Source organism: Netta rufina (genome assembly GCF_964035555.1).
Source record: "Netta rufina genome assembly, chromosome: 3".
NCBI lineage: Eukaryota > Metazoa > Chordata > Aves > Anseriformes > Anatidae > Netta > Netta rufina.
The window spans coordinates 31,096,794-31,123,672 of NC_140125.1; the positions used below are offsets into that span (position 1 = coordinate 31,096,794).

At 37.8% G+C, this 26,879-nt stretch overlaps 1 protein-coding gene across 5 annotated transcripts in view; it reads right to left on the minus strand.

The window, feature by feature from the left end:
* The window catches only part of SMYD3 (SET and MYND domain containing 3), a gene marked incomplete at its 5' end in the record, with an annotated part of 384,704 nt that overhangs the window by 127,422 nt on the left and 230,403 nt on the right, over positions 1 to 26,879 (minus strand). The gene's annotated exons all lie outside the window — the stretch shown is intronic.

A 26,879-nucleotide genomic window follows, 5' to 3' on the forward strand; every position in this document is an offset into this window, starting at 1 on the left:
ATGTTTTCATTCTCTCTGCTTGGATCATATAGGCACAGAAGTGCAACAAGGGAAAAAGCTAATAAGGTCTACAGTGAGGTGTCTTAAAAATTCCAAAGCACAATTAGCATACAAATAATAATTAAACACAGCCTCTTTAGCAAAAGTTCTTGTATGCCTTCAAACTCTTGCTAGACAGCAAGAGCTGGCAGCTGTATGCCCAAACCTGTTCCATTCAGATTTCTAAATGATGTACATTTTTAATAATAAAGACAAGGAGATGGGAACAAATTAACATGCAGGTTTTTATCTCCAAACACATTCATACTCAGTTTAGATGTCTGACTCAAAGCAATCCTTAGGTTAAATATAAACTAAGGAACACAATAAAGGAATAGCTAATTAAGGCACTGTCAGTACGAGCAAGATTAGCTGATGTACTAGTCCACTTTAGCTTTACACTCTGAAAACTTATGCTGTAAATGAAGTAAAAATAAGAAGCAGATACATGGAAAAGCCAATAGAAAATGATGCTTCCATTCAGTTATTTTTCTTATATATGAACTGAGGCAGAACTCCATACTGACCTTCGAAATAGATGCCTAACAAGTATAGCATTTTTGCCATGAATTTAGGAAATGTAATGTAAGATGGGGCTTAGGAAAGCTTACACTAATAATTCACAGGAAAGACTTCATTTCAGTGGAGAAACTTTACAGCCATCATAAATTCTAAAGGGTGCATAGTTCATCTGGCTTACAGCGAGTTACCATCAGTACAAATCCCCACAGAATGAAGCAGTGATATACCTCAAAACAGATAGACATTAATAAGATTATATCTTGCAGTCCCTTCTGATGCAGAAATCCCTACTGACATCTGGAGAAATTTTACTGGTACAAGTGTTCTAGGACTTAAGAGACAAGCTGTCCCTACGCTGAACAAATGTCTTTCTGGACTCTGTTTGCCAGGTTACCAACGTAACTGAGTTTACACATTTGTGGTTTTGTCCTTTGACCAGTACTTTTCTGGGATATTCAATCCAATCCAACCCACTGACAGATGTACTCGGGGTTTCCTCGATACAAGTCTGGACATGTTTTTCTCTCTTTCAGCTGTGTAGGAACCAAAAGCACTGTCCTCACCAAGAAGGTAACTGGAGATGTCTGAAGATTTTCCTGCCTTCTGTACACTGAAAGAAATCACCTATTTCTTTGAACTAGTCTTACACCTTTATTAGGTGTTCGATAATTTCAAAACCTTACTTACTCTACTAAGTTTCATGAAAACAGCTAATGACAAGGATAGTTTATTTTGGTCAGCAATACACTGCTTTGCTTTAATTATTAAGTGTTGGTATTACAGCACATGAGGGAACAGGCACCAAGACACTACCCTCAATCTTAATATTATAGCTATTTGTTTACAATTACCTGTGAGTAGTTTTTTTTTTTCCTTTAGCAGCCAAATGGCTCCATTGGTTGGTGAAATCCATGAGAATTTTTTACATCATGTCCATGATCTCATTTAGGTAAGCAGATGTGAGGTACAACATTTTCAATGGATACACTCAAGTCAATAGTATCCCTTAAGCAGCAATCATATACAAGGAATATTCAGGGATACATGTGGAGTAGGATATTTGTGTGCTCCTAGTAAATATACGTATCTGTCAGGACACATATCCTGACATAATTTATAATTCTACTACATCTTGCAGAAGGAACAAATCCTGCCTATAAGGTTTAGTAGGGAAATAAAAATATACCTGCTTTGTAATGCTTCTTGAAATGCATAATTCTATGTATATAATGGGCAATTGATTTAACCTAAGCAACCGTTAGGTCAAAAGACGAGATTTTTTTTTGTTTTGTTTTGTTGTTTTTTGTTTGTTTGTTTGTTTTTGTTTTTAGTTTTCCAGCACAGCAAGATGTAAAATTACAGATTTGTGATTTCTGACATAACTTATGCCAAGACCAATTCATCACACTTTCAATTACATTTTTCCAATCAACAGATGGTCACTTTTTGGGTGCAAACTCAAGCTTCTGTGTTGGAGTGTACAAGGTGGTCTTTACCGACTTTCCTGCAGTATGAGTTTACCACTGAGATTTCCATTTTCTTCTCTATGTATGATATAAAACACTGAATCTTGGTGAGTTTGTGTCAACAATACAGCAGTTTTCCCATAAGTCTGATGAGAATTTCAGCTATGACATGTCAAAAGGTTCTTTACACAAGGAAGTTTCCAACCAATTCACAGGTAGCAAAATAGAAGTGTATTTTTTTTTTTTTTTTAACACCAATGTCAGAAATATTTTGTCACCTGAAGTGAGGTGGTGGCAGGCTTCAAAATCATGCTGATCACCTCCTCCCTCCAGAACAGTGACATTTTAATTCTTGTGTCCCTCTGGTATGCAACTGATAGGCCTGGGCAATTCATCTCTGCTTTCCCATGTTCCCAATCTGCTGTTACCAGCTGTTCTCACACCGAAAACCAACTCTTGTTTGCAGCTAGTCATGTAAAATATGACTTCAAAAAAAACCAACCAAACAAACAAAAACCTTCATCAGTAACAGTGGAATGATAAATATGAAAATGTTAAATGCCAGGCTTTGGTATTTCATATTTGATGAACAAGCAAGAATTCCCAAATTGAAAAAAATGTAAATAGCATGCTGGCTACCTCAAATACACCAGCCATCCCTGTTAAGAGTTTGGTTTTACTATCTGTCAAGAGGTAGTAATAGATTACATTCTTCATCCTTACATAAACATATAAAGCCATACTCTAAAGACACAAAAGTATACTTAGGAAAAATCTGCAAAGCTCAAAGTTCTCTTGGTGGGAAGAGACCCATTCACATCAAATGAATATTTATTTATTTATGAATTCCAAAATCAGATGATGACTCACCAAGCATTAGCAAAATTATCTGCTGGCAATAAGAGGGTGGTGAATAGAACAGAGAGCTGGGGGATGTCTTGAAAATGCTAAAATAAACAATAGGGAACCACTTCTATTTGGCATATATGCCTGTATTTTCTACTAAAGAGAGAGAGAGTAATAATGCTCTATCTCCTCAGCCAGTCTGTCAAGGAATAAAAATATGGAATAACATTCACAAACCTCTTGCACTGTTCCTCCACCTTTTCATGAAGCATGAATACTCTGCTTTTACCTCCATGTTTAACAGTCTGCGATGCTACAGTAATATTTACTACATTTTTACCTTAGAGCAGCAAAAATAATTTCACTGAGGAATCATGAAGTCAACTTTAATTGGCAAACTGAGGATCTGGTTTCAGTTTCAACCAGTTTCTTGGGACCTGTTTATTCAGTCATTAAATTTACAAAGACAACAAAACAACAAAAAATCCAACCACTTAATCTTACAAGACCTTTCTAGTTCCTGGAATCTGCAATATTTTTTTTTTATTTATTTATTTTTTTTTTAAATCAGTAGAGTCAGTAGACTGAAAAAGTTGCACATTTATTTTGATGTCATGATGACTTTGGGCAGCAATGATCAGATTATGCTCACATAGATCTTCTATTATGAATTTGCCAGTCTTTAAAAAAGAACAAGGGGTAAGGGAAATAAAATTTATGATGGAGCAAAGCAGTTTGTATATTTTACAACTCTTATTTAAGCCTTATTTCTGCTAATTTACTGATTCAGCATTGTATCCAAAATCTGTTACCATACACTCCTTTTCTCTGCTTTTGCTGAAACAACTGGGAAAAAGAAAAAAAAAGTGTCTGTTTCGACTGAGAAAGGCACCACACATCAAAGAAAAACATATGGTCACTGAAAATGGAGTTTTGTAATAGAACACATTAGTATACAAAGTACATCAAAGTAAGAGGAAGCAAAAAAAAAATAAAAAATTCATAATTTCATACTGTGGCATCTCTGTGTACAACAGAAGCCAGAACAAGTCTGCAGACTTTGCATGCTTCCCATTAGCAGCCCTCACCATGCTGACTTACGGGTAGTACGTGCACTCAAACACAGGGAGTGCCACATCGACAAGAGACAGGAAAGCAAGGGGGGTGTTATCTGCTTTTCCCCCATCCCTAACTCACATCTCATGGCAACAACCCCATCGGTGATCGATGACAGTCTGCCCTATTTCATGCCTTCATCTCAAACACAACCTCAAAAAACACTGTGAGGAAAACCCATGGCCAGCCTGGCTATTAGCTGAACTCGGAAAAGGAGATTTGGCGATTTCAGGGCTGCCAAGCCAGACTGTAGGAAATGGAGTTGGCAGGGTCAGCAAATTTGCTACCTGCACGAACATGTGAGCCTTCCCTCAACCCAGCCTGCCTTCAGCTTTGTGAGGAAAATGTTTGATTCTAGCAGTAAACTTTATGTTACACCTATGAAGCATTGTGGGGCTCACAGTAACCTCCTGGCACTGAGGGACTATTCCCTTTAACAAATATTTGGAAATTAGACCACAATATCCTGTGCTCCCTGAGTCTACAGAAAAACTTCTGCAGTGTTAAAAAACCCAGAGTGGCCTGGCTAGCTGGCATGGCCCAGCCACAGCCCCTGATGGGCTGATGACTGTAGCTCCAACCATGAAGTCGACACAAGGGAGAACAAGCTCAAGACAGCCTCCTTCCACGGCGCTCAGCAGTGCTTTGGTAGTGCACAGGCCCACAGCCCCTGGCTTGCAGCAGACCCTTCGGCTCTCATGCATCCAGGGTGTTGGGACAGGCAAGTGCCAGCTGCCCAGCAGCACCCTAATGGACCGATGGCCTCACCCAGCAACTCCTCCCAGCATCAGGACAATTACAAACTCAGTTGATTTGGTGTGCATCTGATAGACTCCTTCCACACAAAAAAACCTGTCTGCAAACATATGTATTTTAAGTGTTCCTTTTTCCCTTAATCCCTCCTTAATTTGTGCTTATGCTTCGTTAAGCACAGAAAGATCTGCTGTTCATTTTAAAGCCTAAAACCATGCTGCATTTTCATAACTAAAAACAAAACACCGCTATAATCAAGCAAGATCTAGTGCACCAAACACAATTACCCTATCAATTGACTACACATCAATAGGACAGCACATGATTAGACAGCAGTGGGGAATCCTAACGATCCCCTGTGAGAATTGGGGTACTGCATGTCTCTCATTTTCTGCTCCACGATGTGTAGACGGAAAGTATGCTGCAAAGAATACAAAATGAACAACGGCATTTCTGTACATATCCTAGCTTCACTTTCATGAGATTGTGGAAATGTAACGAAAGAGCAAGACCACAATGATCAGATGGAAGACAAACACAATTTCCAACGCCTTACTTAAGAGCACAATGACTCCGCCAGTTCTTTAGCCCTGGTATTTTCAAAGGGCTGATATTTTCAAAGCAGCTGTTAGACACACACATTCATCCCCTAAGAACATGGGAATTCACCACCATCCACAGGCAGACAGCAGAAAACTTGTGCCACAGCTCTACACACACCTGACCTGATCCCACCGGGAGGCTCACCCTGCAGCAATGTGACTCCCCTCACAGGGCACTACAGACAACTTTGTACATCGTGTCACAGCACAGATGCTGAACCATTTTCATTTGTGTTTACCTCATTCCCCATCACCTGCCTGGTGGTGATCTCAAACCATGCATAGATTTTTATTTTTTTAACTGCTGGAGAAGAAAATTATTTAAAAACAAGCTATAAACCATGCTTACACACACTATTCATTTCAGCCCAGGACATATTAACGTACCAAGAGAGATATGAATGTTACTGGAGGCTGTCAAATTAACAGAAACACATTCTCACAAAACAAAACACTCTCACAAAGAGAGTCTGTTCAGGGAACATCAGTGCAGCAATAATGGTGCTAAGTGATGGCAAAGCATCATTTCGCTTAAAGCAAAATACTGGCTTTGCCTGTTCACAAAAATAAATGTCATTTCTGCCACCTGATTTTTGTCCTTTCTTGGTTTGTTTAGCATATTTTAAAGAGGTTCTATGGCTTTCTGTCTTGTTTTCCTTTCTGGCACTTTCTAAGAATCAGCCCTTTACAGTCTGTGATGCTTAGAAACTCCCCAGCAGATCGCATTGCAGTGTTAGCAGTATTTCAACTTTGTAAGCAAGATCTCTCTAAAACGTACCTCAGTTTTCTCTTGTTAACTTCATCTTCTCTCCACAGCTTGGCTATCTTACTGCTCAGTTGTTATGCAACTAGTAAGCTTCCTTCTTTCCTTAGCTTATGATATCAATACAATTCAGCAGAAATTTATGTTTTGCAGGCTTTTTGAAGGAATTAAATGGTTGATTTAACCCCAAACTTACTTAATGCCTTGACCGATGATGATCCATGCCTGAAGAGTTGCAGTAGGTGTGTCAGGCATCTTTAACACTGCTCTAAGCTAACGTCAGAGACAGGGAGGAAACAGACCGGGACATTTCTATATTCCTAGCATAACTGAACATCTACTGTTGCTGCGAGCAGCTGAGACCCATAGGCCTGTCTCAATGGCATCTATTCTTCCATTGCCTGGATTTGCTGGTGGAAAAAACTTGGGTGATCAGAGGAATATGACAAAATGTCTATCTTTCCAGCATTTGCACCCACCAATGGAGTACTCGAGCTGTTAATGAAAATATGCAGTGTATCAAAACCAATGCACTTTGGAAAAAATCACTTAGGATACTTATGTTGCAAGCTTTACAGATGCAAAGTGAATATTTCATTTTGAAATATAAAGCAATAAAACCTTTGGATCACAGACATTAAAATTACTCATATATGGAGATATTTATAAGATGAAATAAAAAGGCTGCATGCCATATTTTGGATGAACTTCTCAACCCTAAAGTGCCCATGACTATGTGACATTGTTTGCTCTCTGTCCCAAGTCATTCCCCTGCAAATTCAATTAGAAAAAATAATTGCTTCACTGCAAAATGACTAAAAATGCCAGGACCAATTTAGAGACAACAATCATTAAACAAAACCCATTTGCAAGAGAGCTAAAGGCATTTCCAATACTCCGATGAGATTTAAAAATAGAAGACTCTTCAGAGTGCTTAAACTGCAGACAAAACCCTGTTTAATTTCAAAGGTGGCAGGGTTACTAATGCATCAGGTACTTCAAAGATGGCAAAACAAATTGCTTTTTTAAAACATTGGCAGCCCCATCCAACATGATGGGAAACACATAAGGTTTACCAAATAGGAAATTTGATGTGTGCAGGTTGTTCAGAAGTTGCCTTAATTTGCATGATTGAGCACAGCAGAAAGGCAAAACTGATCATCACAATTAGGCTCAGCTTTGGAAATTAATGTGCAGTCATGAACCTCAAATAGTCAACCCACAAAGCCACCTCTACCTATTTTATTCCATAATGTTGGAAACAAAGTGTTGTTTATATAGCTGGAAGGCTTTGCTTTATTAGAAAACACAATAGTAGAGTAATTTATTTAATATCATTATTTAGCCTGTGCATGACCACAGATAAATAGCAATCCACTCAAGAATTTAAGGCCTCCCCTGAAATACTTTTGCAATCCTCTCAAAACCAATGAACTCAAAACTAGGTTCTTTTTTCAATAATTATTTTTGTAAATCTGTTAGTAAACTCCGATTACATTTACAATAAATGCAATTAAAGAAACAATACCATGCACACAGGAAGGGCATACCTGATTACTGGGATTCTCATTGTCAGGCTGAGCTGGCAAAAGCTCCTCCCTCATATTGAGTTCTGTTGGCTCCATACAGCAATTCCATGAAGTCCCCAAGTAAGAACTCCAAGACCATATTCATGTTTGAATATTTGAATAATAATAATAATAATCACATACAGTAAGTTTCCTTTGGATTTAGGAGTTAATATCAACACAGTACTGTGTTAATGTTAATGCTGACGAAGTCCCTAGACAACTAAGATGTTTTATGCTAAGTCCTTTGGAAAGATACCTTGACAAGAAAATAGTCACCTGGAGAGATTCAAGCCCACTCATGTTTATGTTACTGTAGATTTCTCTAATAGGAAAATGAGAAATCGAACAAGATGCTTTCCAAAGAAAAGCATAAGGAAAAATATCATGAAAACATTCAGATTTACAAACAAAAACTTGAGGTCTGGGTTAAAAATAAAATGAAAAAAAAATGATTTGAGGAGAGAAAAAAATGGAGACTAACTGTGCTGTTCTTTGCTAATAGTGACTGTGTAAATAAATTCAAGCACGGGAGTAGGTACACACTTTGTGACAAGGGGACTAGTTTTCTGACAAGTCTGAATTTTTATCAGGGCATACAGACCTACATCTGATGCAGAGAACTAAAAGAGAAGCTCAAGCTCCACAACTGCTTTGAAATTTGAATGAATTGCTGACAAGTCATTAAGCAACAGTGCAAACCTTGTAAAATAATTATTCTAATGTTTCCTATTCGATGTATGATGGCTATTGATCCAGTTATTAAATGTGTTTTGAAGAAAGTTGATTTCCAACAAATTAAAAAAAAAAAAAAAAAAAAAGCTTAATATTTAGGAACAAATGAAACTTACAGCTTCTTTCTACCATGTATATATATATACACACACTTGGGATAGTACTTTCTAGGTGTGTGTGTGTGTGTGTATACATATATATATATATATATATATATAAAATGTATAAGTCTTAGATCAGTGTCTCCAGCTTTTGTCCATCAAAAGAATTGTCAAAGTAGTAGCATCATCTTTTTCCTATTAATAAAACAAGAGGATGCTATCAGCTTTTAGGAGAGGGAAGGCATCATGTTCTCCCTTTCTCTCCAAACTCACTGAACAGTAAATATTTCAAAGAGTTGAAGCTTGCTCATTCACTCTTTTCCCAGCTTTGCATAGTTGCTTTGAAGAAGCTGTCCTCAAAGGATCAGATACTGAGATTTCTAATCCTGTTTCAACTTCTCAGCAAGACTTCTGAGTTCTGTTAAGGATTAGGCAACATTTTTTCTGTGCTGAGGCCTTCTAGGCGTCTGAAAAAGGAACTTGCCTCCAAATATTATTAAATGAAGGTGACATTGCTGCTGGCCATGCAACTGCTTAAAGTAGATAATTTCCATTAACAAGAAAATTACAAAAAATACATGATTTAAACCAGCCCTTATTATCCCATCCGAATCAAAAAACATATGTACATAATGAACTTCTATAATAGAGTAAATAAGAAACAACTGGGATTTTAGGAAGTGTGTTATATATGAAAAATGTTCCAGTAAAGAGTCAACATAAATTGTGAGGGAAAGCCAAATATCCTACACATGCCTTCCCTAGAACACTTACGTTTAGCAAAGGTTGCAGATACCCTACTGTCAGGTAGGAATTGCGGGGAGCAAATACTGCTACAGTAATTCTGCAGGCTGATATTTGGTGTGTATGCATACTATGTCAGGCAATTTAAATTAGGTGTGTACAGGTGGGTGGGTGTGCACATGCAGGCACAGCTATGGGAGTCAGAATACAACATTAGGAAACAGCATATCTCACAGGTTTGGTGTTTCAAATACCAGCTGGGCTGCCCAGGCTTGTTTAGTGACATTATTCTTTAGCCGTTTCTGTGGAATATTTGATGACACACGAGATAAAGATTTTATTTTCTTAAATTAACTAGAGTGAATCACAAGTAATTATTAATATCATCCATATATGGCCAAGTTCTTCTCTAAACACACACACCTGGCTCCTATGGTAGTTGAGGAATTTAACAGGAGAACTGGCAACTCAGACTGTCGTGTTCGTACCCACACAAAAGCTCCTGCCCAGAAGGGACCAGGATGGGACTCTAAAAGTAAGGGTAGGTGCCAAAGTAAAAAGACATGCTGCTGACCTTTAACTGTTCTTTTAAGATGTGGTACCATATGCAATTCCCACACGGGGTACAGATCTGGCACTGGGAGGACTTTCATTCCAGGAGCACACGCAGAGGGCACATGGCATACTGTCCTCCCTTCATACAGTAAGGTGAGGGGCAAAGGGGGATCCTTCCTTTCAGGCAGGGAAGTCAGAGATCAAATCAAACTCTTCAACAAGGGAATTTGAGCAGGAGAAAAGGTTGTAAATGTACATGCTTACAGCACATTTCAGGAGATACAAGCAAGTATCCCTCCCTTCTCTTTTGAGTGCCAGTCTGTGAATGGCTCCAACCAGGACCCCAGGACTACAGCCAAGGAGGCTGTGGGGATTTGCAAAGCCATGATGTGAACAACAAAAACCAATTTTATATATATATATATATATATATATAAATTATTATTATTGAGGAAATTAAGGGCCTGCTTGATATTCCTGTTGTAGACACATAAAGGTGAGAAGTCCTCTGACAAGTTCTGTTTTATCAATATAGAAACACACATTTAACATCTTTGATCTATATGGCTACTTCTGCAGAGGAAGCATATTGTTTAGGGTAAAAGACAGGAGAAAACAACAAGGCAGAAGTAGGAAGTCATGGTAGCTAGTAAAGTGGCATTGTAAGCTCCTTAACATGTGCAATTTCAGAGTGTCACAAGAAAAAGGCTTCTAGTACACAGGTAAGCTTTCTCAAGTGAGCTCTTTTTTTCTTGGTAACTAGATCAATCAAGAGGAGACCTCTGAACACATATGACTGAAGATAGAGCAGCTGGACACCAGACACGTTTTTTCTCCTGTTTTCTCGTTCCAGTGTTAAAACTCTTTTTTGTGAATGTTGGATGTCAAAGTATTCCATGAAATCCTTTTCTGAAGGGAAGACAGAAACAACAGGAGAAATTAGAAGAGATGGACACTTTGGATCCCCGCTCTCTAGAAACAAGTCTAAGTTACCTGACCAGGCTTAGGCCATTCTGACCACAAGCACAAAACCAAAGAGAGGTGGACTCTTTCACAGGCAATGGGTCCACAAGCACTGGCAGCACCCTTCAGGTTAAGTGATGGCACAAGTCATACTGATTGTTTGTTGTCCATCTGCCCAGTCCTCCAGAAGAGAACTACTCTTGCTGCCACCAAGAAATCAGTTCTGGTACTGACAGATTTCTCTTGATGAACCATTTTGTCTGGTTTTGAAACCTAGTTGACAAGAGCACAAGTTCCTGCATCTGAAGGAACCTATGCCAGAGAGCAGCCCTGGAACCAGCAATGGTTTTAATTAGGTTTATTTTTCTTCAGAAGTGATTCTAGGAGTACTGGAGAAGGAAAACGTGATATACACCTTTTTAGGCAAACCTATCAAGCAGCTAGGGATACCCCCTTTCATCTCTCCTTAGCCCAGCATTTAAATGCCATGCAGGACATTTAATTGTGACCTTTTCTTCTTCCAGACAGGAAAGATAACTGGGCGGGCACATTAGAGACCCAAAATTCTCTACCACAGTCCTTCATGCTGGGTGAGATCATAACCACAAACTTCCTGAGCTGAAGCCAGAAGGTACGGCATGAGATTAAAGAATGAGATGGGCAAAACAATGTCCAAAGTTATAAAGTAAGAGAATAAAATACTAGAAGTCCTCAAGGTATTAAAAGAGAAGCTAGAGTAAATGAAAAAAAAAAAAAAAAAAAAAAAAAAAAAGAGTTTTGATACATTTAAACAGTGGAAAAAGACAGAAACTGTAACACAGACAATAAATGGGAGGGAAATGAAGGAGGAATGAACTGCTATCTATGCTCTTACTATCATGTGAACCACATAAATTGGAGAGTACAGATTTTCTGCTATAGGTAATGCAGAGGTTTCAGAAAATAATAATAAATAAATAAAGATCTGAACAGCATTTGAATACGTAAGCCTTAAGTGTGAACGCAGGCACATACGTGAACCAGCTGGATCAGTGATTCAATCCCTGGAAAGAAAACCAGGACTTCAGACCACTTGGCGATGAAAATATTGTCTTGTTTCTTACTTCTCATTGCCTGTTTTCAAGCTACAGATCATGGATCTGCCAAAAAACATAACATCAGAAGTTTCATGGATGACGAGATGGTTTTATAGTATTTACAGTCTGACTGTGAGACTCAAGGAGATCAAAGCTAGAGTTATAGATCAAAAACAGAAGAAAACCTCTAAACGGGACTTGTTTCATCACAAAGTCACACACTCACGGAGAATTAGCATGAGGAACTAACAATCCAGGCTAGGATTAGTGAAGCCAATTCTAGAAATACATCTCAGAGAGCTGTCCAACCCCTCTTTAGAATCACTAGAGATAAATAGCCTTTTCTAGATCCTGAGTCATCTTGTTTTAAAGTTGCTGTCTGGTTTAGATTTGATGAATTGCATCCAAGCTTACTTTTGAACTTCTGACTGCAAAGAGAGACCAAACAACCCACTTTGAAATATCTCTATCTTTTAAAGATCTGAAATGACACAGGATAGATTCTATCCCTAAGGCAAGGCAGATTATGTTGAACAAGAGAAGTTTACACTAAATGTTAAGCAGTGCCATCAACACACTTGAACAGGGGTGCCTCAGGAAAGCTCATAGATCATCCTAGTCTTTGGTAGACTTTCATGATGTTTCTTTTAACCTAGAGCACCTCACTTCTGGAAACGAATTCTGTAACAGTTATGCAACAGCACCTCTGCCTTTACCACTGTGAAAAATAAGGACTGTGACAGTCATGTAAAACTTGCTACTTTTCTCTTAGTCTTATTTGCTCTAACAGGGTTTGGACATTTTGGCACAGCTTAGCCTTACACAGGTAGATACACCACACCTTATGACGAACCCATCATACACTTCCAATGATTTGATGTGGCTGAATTTACAATATGCATTGTTAGTAAACATTTTTTTTGCCCCTATTTTTGGTTACTTGTTCTCTTTTAGCAGAGCTGAGTATAATTTTATAAAGTCATCTTTTTAAAAACTGCAGTTGTAAACTTATCACAGATAATGTAGACAGACAAAAATAGCTGACTGAAACATCTGAGCATTAGATGTGTCCTCCCATGAAAGAAACATTTGACTACATATATAAACAATATATTTAGGCCCTTAGATTTATTAATGTTTTTAAACGGAAGGTTTTTGAACCTTCTACTGGAGTGCCAACAGACATAATTTGCAATGCCAGCAATAAGGAAACTCACTATCAGAGTGCAAGAATAAATCCTATTCAAATTTTACATCAGGTTCCTCCTTTGTTCTTCCTGCAAAAGTCACATGTTGTGCAGGGGGCTACATATGCTGTACTAAGCATGCACAGAATCTCTCTCCAATCCTGTAACTTAGAGGTCTCCAGGAAGACAAACTGGGCAAACTTTTCACTGACATGAGAGTAATTTTTCTATGACTTCGTAGTGAATATATGCAACTCTAATTCCGCAATCTCAGACCGTGTACCATAATTAAGACCAGGTTTCAGAAAGAAGAAATTGGATGAAGATATGGCATGAAATATTGGTCAAAGAGCATTGATTGCATACTTCATTTTGTATACAACAAAGGTTTACTGTCCTTGGAAGAGGGCAACACCTCTTAAACAGATGATTTTCAAGACTCTGCCTAGCTCTGTGGAAGAGCCCAAGAACTCACAGCTCCTCATAAGGAGGAGGTCAGTTCTGAAATTTGTTATCTATCCAGCATGCTACCTTTTTCCCAGGTGAAGATGACAGAAGGGAAAATTGATCTGGAGCAAAACTAATTGATCCATTTTAAAGAGCAATAACTTAAATGCCAAAATACCACAATAGCAAGAAAACAACCTGAGATCCTGGGTGAAAGAACGAACGTTATTTTGAATCGCACAACATACTGGAAACAACAGATTTTTTCCAAAGTCCAGGTTGCCAGAGCAAAAGCATAGTATTCAAAACTCTGAGAGATTAGAAAAGTATTTCAAATAAATATGAATAACATCTCAAGTGAGATTGGGTAAATACAGCGTCAGGTACCTGAGGACAGTTTGGTACTTGATCCATTTTAATTGCCCTCTTTTCCAGTACTAAAGGTCAGGCTTTAGAAGCCTTTATCTAACTTTAGTAGTGTATACTACTGCACTATTGTACAGGACAATTCTTGGGTCAAAAATAATAATGCATTTATACAGGAGGTAGGAGAAGAAACAAGGAACAAAGGAGGGATCAGCAGGGGAATTCCACACGTGTACCTTGTTGTGAAAACAATACTTTAAGAGAAAGCCCTATACAACTTCGCTTGCCACATAACATAGCAGTTAGCTTTATTTGTTTAAATGGAAAGTTTCACTAATATTGTATCTGATCTAGGATTTGAAGAGGCTAAAGATTTTCTGGTAACATGCTTTTAATCTGCTGAATGTTTTGATACGCAAAAAGAGGAGCTACTCCAAAGAATTTATTCACTGTCCACTCAATTTTTAAGAAAAGGAAGATCTGAAAGCATATCTGGCTGCCTGTTTCTGTGCTGGAACACTCAAGTATTTGTCATCTGACATCACTGAGCCAAATAATGTCCTCTCTACTTTTCATTCCTTCAAAGGATTAAGTTCAGAGATTAACCATAACATCTTTCAACCACAGGCTCACATATTCATGAATAACAAAAACAGTAAAGAGTCAGTACTTAACATGTAATTTTACGCTGCATTTTCAAGAGTAGAGTGCTAACAATTGTAACAGTACAGAGACAGGGGTAATTTTATAAGCTGATTCTGAAATACTGCATGCAGAGTTTCTATTTTCTTAGGAGTTCTATTATTTAGCTTCGGGAAAATAAGGTCAGACAGGGTTGCAGATCATTATTTTGAAGAATAATTAAGAATGCAGGCAATTGCAATATTTTCTATAGTAAGCCATAAACTACAAAGAGACGTTAAGACAAATATTTCAAATATTTATAATATCAAGAAGCAACATGAGATCATTTAAAATAAGGTAGGAAACAAAGATTAGTTAGGTATATTTGTATTATATATATGTGCTAAATCCTACTTCTGCTCAAGGTTTGCTTAGGATCAAAACCCGGTGAAGAGCTGGATCCAAACCTGGGTGCTCAATGAGCACCCAGTAACAGCCTTTGATTAGACAGTGGAACACAGCAGAAGAGAAAATGGGTGTTGCTACAGTGCTACCCTTTCAGAACAGAGGCAAAGCACAAGTGAAGCCAGACCCATTCATTAATAGTCTACCAACCTCTACAACCCAATTCCTTGCAGCTGTGTCCCAGGAAACCTTTGCAATATACAAGTCATTTTCTATCCGAGATAGGCCTCAACAAGATGTTTTGGGATATAAAGTGTATACTTACCCTGTTTTTGCAAAGTAGGCACAGACCATTAAGGTCATGATTCATTTTTTTAACCTTTTCTTGCACATGTGTTTCACTGAACTGATAGGAACAGCTTGTGAGACTCATAATGGCCACCCTGTAATCTGACTTCTAGCAGTGACAGCAGAGGCCACTGGGCTGGGTTTTCAGTGCACTCTGAAAATAATTAGAACTATCTAAAGGTCTAAGAACACAGATTTATGGGGTCATTTGAGTTGGTATTGAGCAAATGTAACCAGAATTTGTCCCAATGGCTGTAATGATACTTTTTGATATGTATCTGTCTCAGTCAGATCCTAATACATTATTGAGGCAATCCACATTCAAACAAATTATTATGGGCTAAACTGAAATATTAGCACCTCAACTGAAGTGCTGTGCCTGTCTTAAGTACTGAATTACACACAGTGAATCCATCAAATTACTGTAAAGCTCTTCTGCACTAGACCCTAAGTTCTTCATGCTAATTTGAGCCATCATCAAAATTCTTACAGCAAACACTAAACTCCCAAAACAAAGAGCAGGAATGAGAGTGGATGCAGCATGGAAATGGACTGAGCATTGAATTACAGGGTTATAAAATCTGAATTAATTTCCCAGCATTACCTCAGTTCTTGGATTACCTTTGTTTCTTCACCTTCCTGCACCTCTTTTTCTTTCCATTATTTACCTTGTCTGTTTCTGTTGGATCTTCCAGGTAGTGAATATCTCACACAATGTGTCTGGGGAGTGCTAGGGCAGCATGGCACTACTTCAGACCCAAAGCCTCTAGGTGCTACTGGAGAATTAATTAGAATGTAAGAGTAAAAGCTCAAGACATTTTCTGACTATCACCATTTCCCTCCTGAAGTGTATGGTACCTCGACTACTACCATCCAATACATCACTCTTGAAATGATGAAATATGTTGAAAAGATAAAAGACTGAATTCCTTGATTCAGTCCATTATTTTTTTTTTCCAATTTTGTGGTATTTTCAGGGAAAGCAATTTCAATATCTATAAGTAGTTGCCTGATTACTTACTGCAATCATACAAGGTAACAAAAATGAATGTTTAGGTTGAACTGTTTTAAAGACATTGTGTTTTTTGTTTGTTTGTTTCATCAGTGTTTTCCAAAATTCTTTCATCAGAATCATTGAATTTTTGAGAGAAGGAGGAGAGAATTTCATTTACTTAAGTAAATCTGCTCATATAGTTATTCTTTCTTCTGAATCACTTGTTGTGGCATAATATTTTAAATATGAAAACAGTCTTTTCTTAAACAAGAAATATTCTCATCAAAGTGAAAGCTGAGATCTGTGTCTCTCATCTCATTTCCTGTCTTTCTGGTTTTAATCTAACTATATTAAGTCATCACTTGAAAAGGGTATTCATTCATGTGACTATTGTGGAACTGGGAAAATATAGATATTTAGTAGTAGAAAAGAGGCATGTCAGGGGCTAAAATCCTGCTGATATGATTCCTTATCAGTCAAGGGATCAGTTTCACATGATCTTCATGGCTATCCTATTATATAAAAATTTGACTATATTCTATATAATACTTCTAGACAACTATTTATTTATTTTTTTAATTATTATTATTATTTTCTGCTAAATGTTTAAATAATGCTCTTGCCATAATCCCAGCAAAAGTTCAGTGTATGATTCAGGTCTTGGCTGAAACAGCATTAGAGTGCTATGTGCCCAGTCAAGTCTTAAAGCCACTGAATTGCAAACATCCTCTGATACACACATATAAAGAACAGGATAGACATGTCTCTCTTTTAATTACAAAAATAAAATACAATTGCTGATATTTTTGCATTATATGTTCTCCAAAACACTTTTAAATGGCAAGTAACAACTGCTTAATATGAGCACTCCTAATGAGAACCAATTTTGTGACTCCCAAAGTGGTAACAGTTCATATTTATCTCGTAAACCAACCTGAAATCACACACACAGAATCACACAGGATTTCTAGGTTGGAAGAGACCTCAAGATCATCGAGTCCAACCTCTGACCTAACACTAACAGTCCCCACTAAACCATTTCCCTAAGCTCTACATCTAAACGTCTTTTGAAGACTTCCAGGGATGGTGACTCCACCACTTCCCTGGGCAGCCTGTTCCAATGCCTAACAACCCTTTCGGTAAAGAAATTCTTCCTAAGATCCAACCTAAAGCTCCCCTGGCGCAACTTAAGCCCATATCCTCTCGTCCTGTCACCAGGCACGTGGGAGAGCAGACCAACCCCCACCTCACTACAGCCTCCCTTGAGGTACCTATAGAGAGCGATAAGGTCGCCCCTGAGCCTCCTCTACTCCAGGCTGAACAAGCCCAGCTCCCTCAGCCGCTCCTCGTAGGACTTGTTCTCCAGGCCCCTCAACAGCTTTGTCGCCCTTCTCTGGACTCGCTCGAGCACCTCGATGTCCTTCTTGTAGCGAGGGGCCCAAAACTGAACACAGTACTCAAGGTGTGGCCTCACCAGAGCCGAGTACAGGGGGACAATCACCTCCCTAGCCCTGCTGGTCACACTGCTTCTTATGCAAGCCAGGATGCTGTTGGTCTTCTTGGCCACCTGAGCACACTGCTGGCTCATATTCAGCCGACTATCAACCATCACTCCCAGGTCCTTCTCTGCCTGGCAGCTCTCCAACCACTCATCTCCCAGCCTGTAGCTCTGCTTGGGGTTATTGCGCCCCAGGTGCAGGACCCAGCACCTGGCCTTATTGAACTTCATACAGTTGACCTCAGCCCATCGGTGCAGCCTATCCAGATCCTCCTGCAGAGCCTTCCTACCCTCGAGCAGAACGACACACGCACCTAACTTGGTGTCATCTGCAAACTTACTGAGGGTGCACTCAATGCCCTCATCCAGATCATCGATGAAGATATTAAAGAGGACCGGCCCCAGCACTGAGCCCTGGGGAACGCCACTAGTGACTGGCCTCCAACTGGATTTCACTCCATTCACCACGACTCTTTGGGCCCGGCTATCCAGCCAGTTTCTAACCCAACGAAGCGTGCACCAGTCCAAGCCAAGAGCAGACAGTTTCTTGAGGAGAATGCTGTGGGAAACGGTGTCAAAAGCCTTGCTGAAGTCAAGGTAGACCACATCCACAGCCTTTCCCTCATCCACACAGCACGTCACTTTGTCATAGAAGGAGATCAGGTTCGTCAAGCAGGACCTGCCTTTCATAAACCCATGCTGACTGGGCTTGATCGCCTGCTTGCCCTGCAAGTGCTGCATGATGACTCTCAAGGTAATCTGCTCCTCTTACCCTGTCTATTTGAGGAAAAGGCAGAAATACAATTAACCCCCAGGCAGGCACAAATTTACCAAAATTTTACACAAATTTACACAAATGTAGGAGAGAATCTTGTATGATTGGCGAAGAATGCCACTGCTCTTTCAACGGTCTTTCTTTCACAGATTTTAATGTTTGCTACTTTGCACATTATATTAAAGTTACAAGGTGTGACACAATCTTCCTATTAACTTGTACCTAAGAATATTGCACAAATACAAAACTGCTCTTTGCTGTTGTGATGCACCAGCTCTGTGAGCATGACAGTTTGTGCACATGACATTCTCAGTTTTCCGAATGAGCTAGGCTTCCCAGCAAGATTGCACATTTCCTGTATCAGCGCACCTGCACCTCCAAGGAAACCCCCAGGCATGGGGTTCCCATAACACTCTCATAAAGGTAAGTCACATTGCATTATAAAAGAAGTTGTTCTCTACTAGAGAGAATGTCAAAACACCATCTCATGCAAAACAATACAGCTTTTTTTAAAAAAAAAAAAAAAAAACTGATATGAAATAGAGTATTTTGTGTCACTCATGTTCCTCATGTTCTCATTCTCTACAACATTTCATGTAATGGATAAATCTTCACATAAGAAAATACAGATATTGATATTCTCCTGCATGGAACACCCCTCTTCTCTCCCCCAAAATGATAAGAGGAAGCAAACCCTTCTTTATTAAAATAATATATAAACATATACATCTCCAAAAGTACTCAATGATGTAATTAATGTATAATATTTATATTACATATGTTTGTATTACATTTTCCAATTTGATTTTATACTTGTAATCATAACATTGCAAGAGTTTAACTTTCGTATTTAATATTCCCTTAGCATCCAGCTCGCTAGCCCTGGTTATTTTTTATAAACTCTCTTGTAATCCACAAAACTGTGCAAGGTCAATATTTTCAAGATACTGGGCAGCTGCCACCTGAAGACTTTCCAGCTGTAAGGGGTTAGAGAGTTTTCCCAGCACAAATATCTCCTTCAGCACAAACATCTCCTTCAGTTATCAGAGCACTTTAGCTACCCTTCCATTTTTACTCAATAAATGAAAGTTATATGGACATCTAGTTTAATGAGAAAAGAATAATGAAAACAAATTGAAGATCTCGTGACAGAGACCCAGTGGGGTTCAAGAAAGACTGTCTTCCTTTCATTCCATCTTCCTATTTCTTTAATACTTATTTCTCTTTTTCCATGCCTTCATTAAACTATCCTGTCTATGGTAACAGGGATTGAAGCCCACTATGAAATATGCAATCCTAATGTAAGATGATCTACAAAGACCTTGATAATGCTGCTTAATTTGCCCATCTTTGGGATAAATTGTCCAAGATACAGAGATCCCACTTGGATATCAGCTTTGCTAATGACTGGAACTTAGTTCATAGATTAGCCTATCAGAAAGAATACTCATCAAGGCTAATTTAATCACGTGTGGCTAATGTATCTAAAAACAGTCTCAACAGTCAATGGAGAGAGAAACATTCATGACTGAAGCCTAATTTAACTCTTTTGAGTCCCCCTCTGGAAAAGAAATGCCCTCCCCTCCACCGTTTATAGATGGAGCTGATGGAGATCATCCTTACTGAGCTAAAATCAGCTCCTTTCAGGAGCTCTGTATTCGGACCCAAAGCAGAACTTAAAAGACATTTTGAAGATTTTAACTAAATTAAACGATAGCTGTAAGCATAACAATAAAAAATTGGAATCTAAAGTAGCAGGAATAACTCCCAAATAACAGATAAAAAATAAAATAAAATTTAAGGTTTGAAATATATTCAAGTTTATCTGTTCATCTCTGCTTTCCTTTATTCAGGCTGAACTGTCAGAGAACAAAACTGTTGTCACAACTCAGAACGGAGATATCTTAAGAAATCTTTAAATAGTTTCCTAACCTATGAGCTATATACATTTAGTCAGTTCTATCTGAAATTAAGAGCTATGCATAGAAATGCCATACTCCAGATATCAAAATCTCATTGCAGTGGAGTGTCCCAGGAGGTCAAAACATAACCATAACAAAAAGACCAGATATAAACACAGGCTTTACATATTAAAACTAAAATCTGATTATCTGGGAAAAAATCTTCGCATGCACATTTTTCTGCTGTGCAGGTGATCAGCAACAGAACTTTGTGGAAGATAAACAAAGGTCCGCGCCATTGGACATTTACATCCATGTAGCAAAAATGAAGGCATGTGAGTGTCTATTGACATATTAGATGATATGACAAGAGTTTCAATGAATATTTCTTTACAACTGTAAGGCAGATTCCTGCATTTTATAAATACTTGAAGTGACCAAAGGGCCGAGCAAGGCAGTTGATTCTGTGATGCTGATCATAGCATTGTTATGTGCGTGTGGGAAGAAGCAGGCCCCCAGTAACAAGCAGCGACAGTCATGTCTTCTTGACTTGAAGGCATATATTGAGAATAAATTAAAATCTATACAGGGAATCACAAGGCACAGACAAACATTTATATAATAAAAGATTACTGATTAACCTTGGTTATTTCCTTGGTCCATGTTCCTCTGAACGCACCAACCTTGCAAAGCATTCAGCATCACAACAGTCCCATGTGGATAAGTTCTCCACTTTTCATACAGGTGGAATATGAAGTAAGAGCAGAAAAGAATAAACAAGGAGAGGGGTCTAATACAGTTTGGGAGAGCACGCTGGGAAGCCTGACTGGCTGACTGATCTGAGATGAGGACCTAGAAGCCAGAGCATGTCTCTTGATTCAGTTCCTTGAGAGAGAAAAAAAAAAGGCTCAAACCCTCACTTGCCTTGTGAAGACAGAACATAAAGTACAGGAGATACAGGACCATTTTCATCCCATTTAGATCTCTGAAACAGGATGAAAGCACTGCCTGCACCTGGCTGACCCTCCACAAGCAGGAAACGGTCTCATTATTTCACAGGAATAGGGGAATAGGGGACAGACTCTTCTTGTCCACAAGCAAAGGTACAAAAGTGGCCCCTTCTGCTTCTAGGTAGAGCCTCCAGTTAAAAGCAAGGTAATTTAATGAGTGTTTCAGATAATTCATTCCTGCATTGCTTCTGTATCCACTAGGGTGATACCATGCCATGGAGCCAATGAAGAGAGGTGACCTACATGCTCTAAAAGTGATAATATCCTTTAGGTGGGAAGAAGTTGAGGCCTGGGAGCACAGACAGAAAGCACTGCAGATCACTAAATCTTAAGTTAATCACAGCCTGATTTTATGAGCATTTATTATTACAGAGGTAAAAATCAACTAATCTTGATTTTCCTATGGCACGTGTAGAGGGAATTCTCCACAATTCAGAAGAATACATAACATTTTGTTTCCTTATTTGAAAACATATAACATCTAAATTCCTTATTACAGTATATCATATAACTATGTTCAGAAACACCAAAATAGGAAAACATACTGGTCACAAACTTCTATTTGCAAAACATATCACCAGCCAAAGCAATGGTATTAAAGTTAGCTTTAATGTAATCTGAAATGAGATCAGAAGAAGGATCACATTTACCATTTTGCATCTATTTTCAGCCTTAATATTTTCAAAATGATATTTTTTTTTTCTCCTAAATTTAAAAGTGGCTTGCATGGAAAGCTACATTCTGGCCAATAGTGCTCATCAATCAAATATTTCAGGGTTTTCCTGGACATACAGAGATCTCGCTCTAATAACTCAGACAGATTTGAAGATTAAATGTTATCCTGAATCAAACAGAAGACAATATTAACACAAGGATTATTTCCATTTTTTTCTTTTAACTCATTCCCCATTTTAAGCACCATTTTCTCTGAACATTTACAGTGACTGTAGGATATTCACCTTCAATTAAAATGGCTGGATAATCAACTGTATCACACATTTCTGTATCAGACCAAATATTGAACCATGAACACTTTCTGAAGTGATTATAAAAGGCAAATTGTCACTTGTTGAGTTTTGCAGCTCAGTCATCTATTCCTATACAAACTGAAGTTACATTTATAATTTTACCATTTAGTGTATCTGTATAATTTAGTAATGTTTAGTAATCTGTAAAATTATTCAGAATTATTCAGAAAGAAAGAAACAAACAAAACCATAAATGACCATTCAATTAATTTGCATTTAGGAATCCTGAAACAAAAATCTACACTTCTAAACTACAAACACATACTTCAATAATCACAGATAAAACAATATACTAGTTATGAATTAAGTTTAACTTGTTTTTCAGAGAAACCAAAACAAAAAGGCAAAAATTTTGAAATAACAATCCCACCACAAATTTAAAAAACTGATCTTACAAAACAATCCAGACTCAACTGAAAACTCGATCTTTAATGCTCATTACTGATTTCAAGGAGAATTATAAGCACTATACCTTTAGTAGGATTTCTCTTCACATTGCATACTCTGCTGTGCTATGTGAGAACTAAGGAAAATGAACAATTTTCAGATTGGTATTATGCACCTGAACTAGAAGCCTCCTTCTCTGTATACTGTTTAAACACATTCAAAAGGATGCAACCCAGAGCTTAGATTCAGGTCTGGCAGCATTTCTTGGCTGCTTTATATGAAATTTGCTGCTAATAATCATGCAAAATGCAAAGCGCTATGGAACATCAAAAAGATGGTCCTAGAACAAAAATAATTATATTAAAACCTTGCTGAACTTTTTAATGGGAGTGGGCTCTTCATATTTCAATATTTCTCCTTGGTTTTATACTTAAGAGAATAGGCCCATATGGGTTCATTTTCATTAATCTGTGTAGAAAAACTGCCTTTTTTTTTTTTTTTTTTCCCATTAAGAACTGATTCTGCAGAGATCCTTTACACCTCTTCACCCTTCCAAAATAAACACAATTCAATTAAGCTTGGGAAACACCATGGTCTTCAATATAGACTCCATGCTCATTCATTTCCAACACAAGAACAGAAATTTGTGCAAACCTAAGACAGAATTTGTTTTTCTGTTTAAGAATTGATGCTTTACTGGTGCTTTTAAACATGAGTGGTTTCCATAATGCAATCTGTGTACTAAATTACCAGTTTTGCTTTCAAGCAAAGTCTACTGCCACAAGACTGTTCTTCCTCCCATATGTTCAAAACTTCAAAGATTTTTCAAAGCTCTGGTTTGGTCCAATGCTATTCTATTGAGAACAGGCACAAACAGAATTTGTTGAACACAAAGGTAATGAAATAACAGAATCTGTCACTTTGATCTGTTTTCTTGAGTGTGCCATACAAACCAGACACAAAAATGCAAATCTAAAGATAAACAGTTCATACAATGTTGAAGCACTGTGCATTTTCAGCATTTCCTTTGTTGAGACCAGGCTTGAGTGGGCTACAAAAAAAAAAAAAAAAAAAAAAACCAAACCACTCTGTGAGATAAACATTCATAAAAATCAAGACTCTCCTGAGTATATATAAATTAAACATAGAATTTGGAAATACAGTAAATGTTTGCAATCTTATAGCTGATCAGACCAAATACATATCAAGAAGGGTACAATCTACTCACACTACAGAATTTATTTACACTGCAACATTATCTACAGATGCATGATTTCAACAGATGTGCTCCAGCATCTATGCCACATAAGTTATTCTGCACAATGTACAGAAAGATCAGGATACCACTCAATGAACTTATTCAGATGAAAATACAGATCAAGACAGGCTGATGCTGACTCTTGATAAAGTGGTTTGCAGTAACAGTCTACCCAGATGAACTAATGCTGAAGAGCCCCTTCTTCCTTTCCACATCAGTAGCTGTAAGGAAGTGATACAGCCCAAAAGAACAAGTACACTTACCCATCCAAAGACAAAGCATTTGGGACACTAAAAGGGTCTGCAAAAAAAAAAAAAAAAAAAAAAAAAAAAAAAAAAAAGGGACTCCCTCAAGCTAACCAGTTAGTGAGAAGGAACTTTTTTCATCTCTAGTATCTTGACCCTTCAAGTCAGGTTCAGCAGATTAATTATTATTTTCTTTTCTTCTTCATGTCTAAAGTGATGTAAATAAAATAAATTTACCTGCGATTCCATGATACATGTGAAGTGATTCAAACTGAATCGCTGTGACCTCTAAATCAGTCACACACCAGAAGTTCAAAAGCAGACTCTTTCAAAGATCCAAAAATCTGTGACCTATCACCTTTTTGCATGAACAATGGTATTCACTAAGAAATTAGCACTATTTTTTCAAGCAACACATATAAATATATATTTTTTTCCTTATATCAAGAACAAGGCAAAAATAAAACTGCCTAAATTGCTTCTCAGTCATAGGTCAAAGTTGATGGTCCCTAAACCTGATGTCAAGAACAATCTCTCAAGCATGTAATGTCAACTAAATTAGATAATGACTAAACAAGATGTCAATAGCTAAATAGCAATTTACTTTATGCAGCATGTCCTCACTGATGCTAGATGATCTGCTTACAAATAAGTACTTATAAGTACTCACTAGGATGTGAGCTTGGATCACAGAGGATGCATCATCCACCTGGCTCTAGAAACCCAGAACAACGAAGAAATAGGATTCACCTTGCATAAAGGAAAATCACAGTTGCCACAGAAACAGAACAGCTATTTTCAGCCCTGACTTGAAGAAAATCTATGAGGCAACTGCTCCAAATTGTTCCTAGGACAAGATAGATATGAGGACTAAACATATGGACGGCAAAAGCCATATTTTTGCCTTTTCTACTCAGCCACACTGACACAGCGCAGATTATGAGGAGAGTTGAAAAGGTTTGGATGAGCACTGCAAAAGGAATTAGATCAGCTGCAAAACTGAAAAATAAGCAGATTACACAGGAGGTGCATGGAAAGCAATACCAATTTTAGTCCACATCTAGGGAGAGAATTTTTGTGCGTCTTTCAGTCTCACACTTTCAAAGTGACAGAAGACTGAGTCTCATGTTATGGTTGTTCAGCAAACCCTAGTTTGCTGAAAATTGCTGCTGATAGCTCCAGCATCAGAAGATTTTCTATAGGAAATCCTTGTTTGGGAAGCTTTTTCTCCTCTCTACAGGTCTTGGGCACTGTTAAATCACATTTGCAAATCTGAGGGCATTCTTTATCCACAGCAATGTCTAGCAAACTGAGACTCACGTTATAGCTGCTTTCCAATAACCATCAGGCAAGCAGTGACTTATGCACCAGCAAGGTGTGGGTCTTTTCCCCATGGCAAGCTTCAGTGATCTTATTCAAACTACTCAAATTGGAAGCACATACTTCAAACAGTTTTTTTGGTCTATTTATTATATGGTAAGGTGTTAATTGGTACATAGTCTTAGTGTGGAAGAGATTCTTTTGCTTTTTCCTCTGACAAGCTCATAATAATTCACATAAATTAAAACAGAAGCCAAATGAAGTTCAGTTGCTGCAACGATGCACTTAAATGGAGTTCCTTTACCACTCTTTACCTGATGGCTTTAAATCAAAGCTGGTTATCTTTTCAAAGGTGTGTTTTTAACTCTAACAAACATCCATGGGCTTGACATAGCAAATATTGTTGTGGCTTGTTTTCCAATATTATAAAAGTTATCTCTGAATATATCTCTTGGCTATACCTCTGGCCATAGAACATTTTAATCTAGGGTGCACTTCATTTTACCTTCACTATGTCAGAAGTAAACCTAAAATGAATCAGTCTGGATGTCATCTTGAGTCACTAGCCTAAACATATAATGAAGACTAAAAAGATATAAATTCTTTTAATGGTGTTGGATTTTTGCTAGGATATTCTAATACCTATTTTCACAATTTGAGTGTATTTTTTTTTTTAAGAGAAGAATGACTCAGTTTTTATCATCCATTGGGATTATTAATAAGCAGGTGATTCAAATCAAATAAGTGACTGGTGAGATAATCACTAGGGGTTCTCCTGTCTATTTATTACAAATTGTGGAAAACCTGGCATATTTGGAAAGGAAGGGTGGAAAGTAACCATCAAAATGCTTTTAAAGTTATTCTAGCTAAGTCACAGAGGGTGTACCCTTTGGGCTAGCTCTGTTCACAAGACATAACTACAGAGCAAAGAGAACTTTACCTTCAAAAATGTCTTAAAATTTACTAAGTGAAACAGATGAAAACGATTGATAAATTAGATAAAATACTGTTACAGTGAACAGCCCATAGAATTTGGGAATGTGAAATCAATAGTTACCTGGCCACAGGCTGTATCAATTTCTGATTTCTTCCTGCAACTGTTTCCAGCATAATTCTGTGATGGTACAGACTGGGATTAAGGCCTAGTTTTGTTTGTTTGTTTGTTTGTTTGTTTTTGGTTTTGTTTTGTTTTTAAGTGATAGGGCATGAATAAAATATCTTTGAAAATTCTTAGAAT